The 8,139-nt window shown below is 44.7% G+C and overlaps 1 non-coding gene across 1 annotated transcript; it reads right to left on the reverse strand.

Annotated features, from left to right (window-relative positions):
- Nucleotides 1-7,709: 7,709 nt before the first annotated feature.
- On the reverse strand, nucleotides 7,710-7,907 carry LOC145344658 (U2 spliceosomal RNA). Its single transcript, XR_013886949.1, has one exon. It is a non-coding gene; the product is annotated as a U2 spliceosomal RNA (small nuclear RNA).
- Between the last annotated feature and the right edge of the window lie 232 nt (nucleotides 7,908-8,139).

Raw genomic sequence — 8,139 nt, forward strand, 5'->3', positions numbered from 1 at the left:
CATTTCAGAATCAATCACACTGCCTGTAGGTTATAGACCATGCAAAGTAAGGATGACAGATTTCCTTCTCCAAGGGACATTCTTGAACCAAATGGGTTTTTATAACAATTGACAGTGGTTTAATGGTCATTATTAAACTCAATTCCAGATTGTTTTTCATGAATTCAAACTTCACTATTTGCCATGCGGGATTTGAACCTAGTTCCCAGAGCATTATCCTGGGTCTCTGGATTATAAGTGCAGTGCCAATACCCTTACACCACTGCCTCCCCTTCTGCCGATTGCCTTGTATCAACTTCCACACACTGGCCCGTGGGGGTAGAGGGAAACATGTGCCCATTTCCATCAATCAGAGTGCTGCTTCCGACATTTATTTATTAATTAATCACATGTGGGTGTGTATGAAGTTACTGTGAAAATCCCCTAGTCACCACATTCCGACACCTGTTCAGGTACACTAAGGGAGAATTTAGTACGGCCAACCTGCGCAAGGATATTTTGGCCCTGGAGGGAGTGCAGAGGAGGTTTACTAGGCTGATACCGGAGTTGAGGGGATTGAGCTATGAGGAGAGGCTGAATAAACTGGGCTTGTACTCGTTAGAGTTTAGAAGAATGAGGGGAGATCTCATTGAGACGTATAAGATGATGAATGGGATGGATAGGATAGAGGTGGAGAGACTCTTCCCGCTCAAAAAAGACAGTAGGACTAGGGGGCACAGCCTCAAGATAAAGGGGAGGCGGTTTAGAACGGAGTTGAGGAGGAACTTCTTCACTCAAAGGGTGGTGAATCTCTGGAATTCTCTGCCCGTTGAAGTGGTGGAGGCTGCCTCGCTAAATATTTTTAAGAAGCGGGTTGATGGGTTCTTGATAAGAGAGGGGATTAAGGGTTATGGGGAGAGGGCGGGAAAGTGGAACTGAGCCACAACAGATCAGCCATGATCTTATTGAATGGCGGGGCAGGCTCGAAGGGCTAGATGGCCTACTCCTGCTCCTATTTCTTATGTTCTTATGTTCTTAATGCACCTAACTGTGTGAGGAAGCCCACACAGACACGGAGAGAGCAGGCAAACGCTGCACAGACAGTGACCCAAGCCAGGCATCGAACCGGGTCCCTGGTGCTGTGAGGCAGCAGTGCTAACCATGGGCGTGGGCATGAGGAGAGCGCTTACCTTATATTCCCAGAGCCCAGGGAGACTCAGCATGAGGACTTCAAACAAAGATACCATTCATGGGGGAGTGGGAGCATAAAGTTCGAGTCATCCTTCGGGGAAGCAGATTTGATTTGATTTGATTTGATTTATTATTGTCACATGTATTAACATACAGTGAAAAGTATTGCTTCTTGCGCGCTATACAGACAAAGCATACCGTTCATAGAGAACAAAAGGAGAGATACAGAATGCAGTGTTAAGTCATAACTAGGATGTAGAGAAAGATCAACTTAAAGCAAGGTAAGTCCATTCAAAAGTCTGACAGCAGCAGGGAGGAAGCTGTTCTTGAGTCGGTTGGTACTTGACCTCAGACTTTTGTATCTTTTACCTGAAGAAGATGGAAGAGAGAATGTCCGGGGTGCGTGGGGTCCTTAATTATGCTGGCTGCTTTTCCGAGGCAGCAGGAAGTGTAGACAGAGTCAATGGATGGGAGGCTGGTTTGTGTGATGGATTGGGCTATGTTCATAGCCTTGCAGCCTTGGACAAAGCCAGAGCCATACCAAGCTGTGATGTTATAAGTTTTATCGGATGATTGACAGAAAGCGGAGGCTGCAGGAGTCAGAGGTAGGACTGAGGCTGGGCAAAAACATTTAACAGAGTGTTTGAGGGGGAGAAAATAATTCTGAATTAACTTAAACCTTTGAGGCCCAATACTGGGGAACTGGAGCTGAAGGAAATAATTGAGCAGTGCTACAGCCAGAATTAAAACTTAAATATTTCAGAGAAATGCTTGAAATGACCTGAGAGAGATAAACAAGAGCAGAAACTAAAATTACTTCATATTGTTTCATTAAAGGAACATTTTGCTGAAGGCGTTTAAAGTAAAAAATTTATAAATTGCATTTAAAGTTGTACATTTGATGAATCAATGAATCCTCCAGCTCTTAATTTGTACTTCTGATTTTTAAATAGGAAACTAGTTTGGGTATTTTTGCATTGTGGGGATTTAAAAAAAAATTGTTTTTTTTATAAGGCAAATTGAGTTCATAAATTGTATTTAATATTATAGAACTTCATTTTGAGGCACAATGAGAATGGGGAGAGCGGTGAGATCAGCTGTATGGGCCAACTAACTTCTATAAGGTTAATTCAGGCTCTTATTCTCATACTAAAGTTTTATTTTAGAGGCTTCCATGAGGTTAAGTGTTGAGGATTGGAGGTTGGACGGAGGGACGGGTTTCTCATTCGACCATACCACCCTTGCTCAGATGGATAGTCCATGTAGACAAACAGGTTGATGCCTGAGGAAGCTGGTGTTAAGGAGAACTTGTTTAGAAACATGGAAACATAGAAACTAGAATAACAGAGAAACTAGAAACTAAAATAGAAGCAGCGGTAGGCCATTCGGCTCTTTGAGACCTGCTCCACCATTTATTTTGATCATGGCTGATCATCGACTTCAATACCCTGATTCCCCCCTCTCCCCCATATCCCTTGATCCCTTTAACCCCAACAAAATCATTGCTTGAGGCAGTGATATCAAGGAAGTGCACATATTTTGGACACGAGTCAAGATCTTCCGGCACCCCCTTACCCCAAACTGGAAAATCCTACCCAAGATCAACGGACCTTTGCATGGTCTGTGTTCCACCCACTACAATTCCCGTGGCGGGCAGGACAGGAAGATTACGTGCATGTTGTGAACAGGAGTGGAGTGTTTGGAAAAAGAGATAATGGCCTGTTTGTGGAACAGGTAGTTCATTGTACAGCCAAACCTCAGAATAAGGACAAATGAATGACAAAAACAAGACAAAAACAACAATAACTTGCATTTATATGGCACCTTTAGTGTAATAAGATATCCCAAGATGCCACACAGGGGCATTACTTGACCCCGAGCCACATGAGATATTAAGTCAGATGACCAAAAGCTTCCTCAATGATGCAGGTATTAAAAAGTAACTTAAAGGAGAAAAATGAAGTGGAGAGGCCAAGAGAATTAGGAAGGGAATTCCAGAGCTTGGGCCCATCAGGCAGCTGAAGGCACAATGACAGAATGAGTAAAATTGGGAATGTTCAAGACTAGAGCTTTGAGGGGCAAGCTATCTCAGATGTGAATGTGACTGGGGGAGAATACAGCAGGTAGACAGGAGGAGCAAATGTGAGGTTATCCACTTTGGTAGGAATAATAGTAGGAGGGATTATTATTTAAAGGGCGAAAAGCTGCAGCATGCTACGGTGCAGAGGGACCTGGGGGTCCTTGTGCACGAATCGCAAAAACCCAGTCTGCATGTGCAGCAGGTGATCAAGAAGGCAAATGGAATGTTGGCCTTTATAGCGAGGGAGATAGAATATAAAAGCAAGGAGGTCTTGCTGCAACTGTACAGGGCACTGGTGAGGCCGCAACTGGAGTACTGTATGCAGTTTTGGTCGCCACATTTGCAAAAGGATATATTGGCCTTGGAGAGAGTGCAGAGAAGGTTCACTAGGCTGATACCGGAGATGAGGGGGTTAGCCTATGAAGAGAGATTGGATAGACTGGGTCTGTACTCGCTAGAGTTTAGAAGGCTGAGGGTGATCTTACAGAGATGTATAAGATAATGAAGGGGCTCAATAGGGTAAAGGTAGAGAGATTCTTCCCGCTTAGAAAGGATAGCAGAACTAAAATAAGGTGGGGGGGGGGGGCGCAGTTTAGATTGGAGTTGAGGAGGAACTTCTTCACTCAAAGGGTGTTGAGTCTCTGGAATTCTGTGTCCTTTGAAGTGGTGGAGGCTACCTCGCTGAATATATTTAAGTCACGGGTAGTTAGGTTTCTGATAGACAAGGGAATTAAGGGTTATGGGGAGAAGGTGGGAAAGTAGAAGTGATCCACTTCAGATCAGCCATGATCTTACTGAATGGCGGGGCAGGCACGAAGGGCTAGATGGCCTACTCCTGCTCCTATTTCTTATGTTCTTATGTTCTTAGCCAAAGGGTAATGAGAGAATTTAGGCACAGGCAACTGAAGACAACATCCGTTTACTTCACCTTCCACCATCTTGGTTGTCACAATGTAAATCAATGGAGTTGTTGACTAATCACAATTTTTTTAAAATTCATTCATAGGATGTGGGCATCGTTGGCTAGGCTGGCATTTATCATCCATCACTTCACATGAAGAAAATCCTCAGTGGTGAAGAGCTTTGAGATCCAGAGGCCTGAGATCACCATGGCCACAGTTATCTGGAATATAAAGTGCTGCCACCAGCAGGAAAACCGGAGTGTTTCCTGTCGGCAGCATTTGCCAGGTAGGATTCAGCCACCTTTTGTTGGGAAAGAAATCCCCAATGGGGAACACACTGGCCAGCCCCGCTTCACACAGATCAGAGCACCATCTTTAAATGGCACCCCGATCACAGAGTTAAGTGACAGCCACCCCCTCCAAACCATAAATGGTAAAACACCCTGCATACCAAGAGAGCACTTCACCACTGAGGGATAACCTCCCTCCACCACTAAATGTATGGGTCACCTTCCCCCACATGCACACACAACATGCAAGCATGAAGGTGATCGAAACCCTTGCCCTCCCCCCAGATTGAGGCCTCAATCAGACACACCGCCCCCTCCACACATAGAGGCAGTCTAATATAGGATCACCAAAGCCCTGCCCCCCTCAGTCCCCACTCTGTGGAAGATCCATGCTGACACTGCCCCTGCTATCCTGCACTGACACCCTGGTAGCAACAGTGTCTCGGTGACTGATGGATGGCACACAGAATCACTATAGGATCAAAACGGGATTCTCACCAGGCATCACTGTGACACTGTCAGTACCTGGATGGCAGTGGTCATTCCCTGGGTGGCAGGGGGGAGTGATACCAGCATCTGTAATGGCTGAAAGCTACCTCCAGTGCAGGCATGCTATTCTTGCATGGGCAGTTGAAGTAGACCCACTATGAAAAAAAAGTCAGTGTCTTCATAACAAAGAACAAGCCTGTTTTTAAAAAAACTGGGATTAGAAAAAATGAAACACTTCAGATTTAATCAACCATGAAGGGAAACAAAAAAAATGTTACTATCTGGACCTGTCCTGAAATAGCTTGGACCTATCAATCAGGAGACCAGTTAAAGGTACTGGGGTGTGAAATTAAATGTAAACAAAGCATTTCAAAGCACTTAGGCCTCTGAACAAGAGACTTGAAAAGAAACTACTGTATTTTTAAAAATGGGCCAAACTGAACATATGTAATGAAGGGAGGGAGTACTTGATGCTTACCAGAACACAAACTGATTGTAACAACAATGAATTGTTTGATTTGTTCTGGAGCTGTCAGTCAAAGCAGTCAAAGTGGTCAGGCACCGTCTGCATTTTGTTCAGACTGCTAAGAGGAAGCCCCCCTAGCTTAATGGACATCTCCTGTCACTCAGAGTACTTCAACAGGGTCTGGCCACACCTGAGTCTTTTCAGAAAAAGCAAGGGAATCTTCCTGGTGAAACTATCACCTCCTGTCACTCAGGGTATTTGGTCACACCTAAAGCTCTGAGAAAAAGCAAGACCAGTCTGGTCACACCTTGGATTCTGAAATCAACCAAGGGTAAACCCTTCCGTAAGGATGCTGTGCTGCTGTGATTTTTGAAGGCTTCCAGCTGTTCAGGGGGATGGATGTTAATGTAATCAGGCTACTCAAAGGTTTTGAAGTCTCACGCCCATTTCACAGGCCCCATATACACTCTTGCCAGAGCAGGTGAGAACTTGATGAATACTCATTAATATTCAATTAATAATTATCAGGTTCCGGCCTCCCAGTTTGCTCCCAGCAGGAAGTCCAGCATGTGCCAATTAATGCAGGTCCTAATCATCATGGACCAGATGCCTTGGACTCCTAGATGGGGGGAGGGGAGGACAAGGAGGTAAGTATTGTGTCCATATGGCCCTCTGGCACTGCCAGGCTGCAGAGGGAGGATCCCTCAAGGGATCAGGGACTGGGGAGGCTCAGGCTGGACTTCCCCCTCTTGCACTTAAAGTTTAAGTTTATTTATTAGTGTCACAAATAGGCTTACATTAACACTGCAATGAAGTTACTGTGAAAATCCCCCTAGTCGGCACACTCCTGTGCCTGTTTGGGTACACTGAGGGAGAATTTGGCCACTGCACCTAACCTGTACGTCTTTCGGACTGTGGGAGGAAACCAGAGCACCCGGAGGAAACTCACGCAGACGCGGGGAGAACGTGCAAATTTGCACTGACAGTGAACCAAATCGGGAATCGAACTTGGGTCCCTGGCGCTGTGAGGCAGCAGTGCTAACCACTGTGCCGCATGTCTCCCTCCCCTCACCTCCCTAAATTCCTGGAATGATCAGGGTCATTATTTCCACAGGTTTATTTTGAATTTGCAACACCAGCTCATGCCAGCATCTCCCCCTCCCTCTCCCTCTCCCCCTTCCCCAACAACGTCCTCCCCCTCACAACCAGACTCCCTCTCCGCACCATCACTGGTCCACACCTCCCACCCTCGCCACTTCAAGTGTCAATCCTGACCTCTGGTTTATTGGTTATTTGACCTCCAGAGACAGGTAGTCAAGAAACTGAGCTAAAGTACAATGGAAATGTTAATTAGAAGAAAATCAGGCAATGGCAGATTTGCAGTACATTAGCTCCCAATAAGCAATAAAGTTTCATACAAAGGATGAAAGCAAACAAAATTTACATTTAAAAAGCAGCTTGGCTGCAGTGTTGAATAATGCAAATCAGCGAGGAACCTGCAACAGGTTAGTGAAGTTATGACAACAGTTGAATTTTTTGGCCATATCTTCAGCTGCCAGTCCAATGGTAATGGGTTATCATTGATACTTGCTTACAAAGTCAGCTGCTTAGACCCTTAGCTAATCAGACCCACAGCATTTTTTAAAAATCCAATTCAATCCAATCAAATCAATTCAGAGTCTCAACAAGCTGAGACACTCCTGATCCAAGCTGACAAGATGTAGAGATGCTGGCATTGGACTGGGGTAAGCACAGTAAGAAGTCTCACAGCACCAGGTTTAAGTCCAACCAGTTTATTTGATAATAATCCCACAAGCTTTCGGAAACGGTGTCATGAACGCCTTGGAGAAGGTGGCCTTCACGACACACGGCAGCGCAGAGTCGCAGAGCAGAGACTAATAGCCAAGTTCCACACACATGAGGATGGCCTCAACCAGGATCTGGGGTTCATGTCGCACTATCTGTAACCCCCATGACTTGCCTGGGCTTGCAAAATCTCACTTACTGTCCTGTCTGGAGACAATACACATCTCTTTAACCTATGCTAATGCTATCTCCACTCACATTGTCTGCATCTTTAAGACTTGAATAACAGCTTAGCTGCAAAGACTTGCATTCTAATCAGTATTCTGTAAACTGTGTGTGTCTTTATATGCCTTTCTCTGATCAGAACCTTCCACACACCTGATGAAGGAACACCGTTTCCGAAAGCTTGTGGGATTACTATCAAATAAACTGGTTGGACTTAAATCCGGTATTGTGAGACTTCTTACCAAGCTGATAAGACAGGGCTCTCACCTCCTGTCTTGGGCTTGATCTACATGATCCAAGCTGAATAGAGTAGGCATAGCTCCTCCTCCAAGGCTTGATCTCATTTGCATCTTAGCCAAAAGGCCAAGATGCCACTTTTAAAAATTGCTTCAAATGATGCTAAAATGTAACCTAATGACTTCAACCAAGCACAGCATGTAATAGTACACTTGATCTTAGCCAAAAGGCCGAGAAGCAATAGCATTGACACACCTCAGAGTGCAACTTAATCTATGTAAACAACTTCAATCCCTTTGCACTATTTATAATAACCAATTTGATGTCTATAATGTTTCTTTGACTCTTTTGAAGCAGTTCAGCCTGATGAATGTAGAGAATGTGAATATTATTGCACTTTGTGCAATGGCCACTTTGAAATGTTTGTCATGTTCTTTCAGATATTTTACCAATAAAGAATATTTTAGCAAAAAA

Source organism: Carcharhinus amblyrhynchos, chromosome 6 (assembly GCF_965287045.1).
Source record: "Carcharhinus amblyrhynchos chromosome 6, sCarAmb.v2.hapA, whole genome shotgun sequence".
NCBI classification, from domain to species: domain Eukaryota; kingdom Metazoa; phylum Chordata; class Chondrichthyes; order Carcharhiniformes; family Carcharhinidae; genus Carcharhinus; species Carcharhinus amblyrhynchos.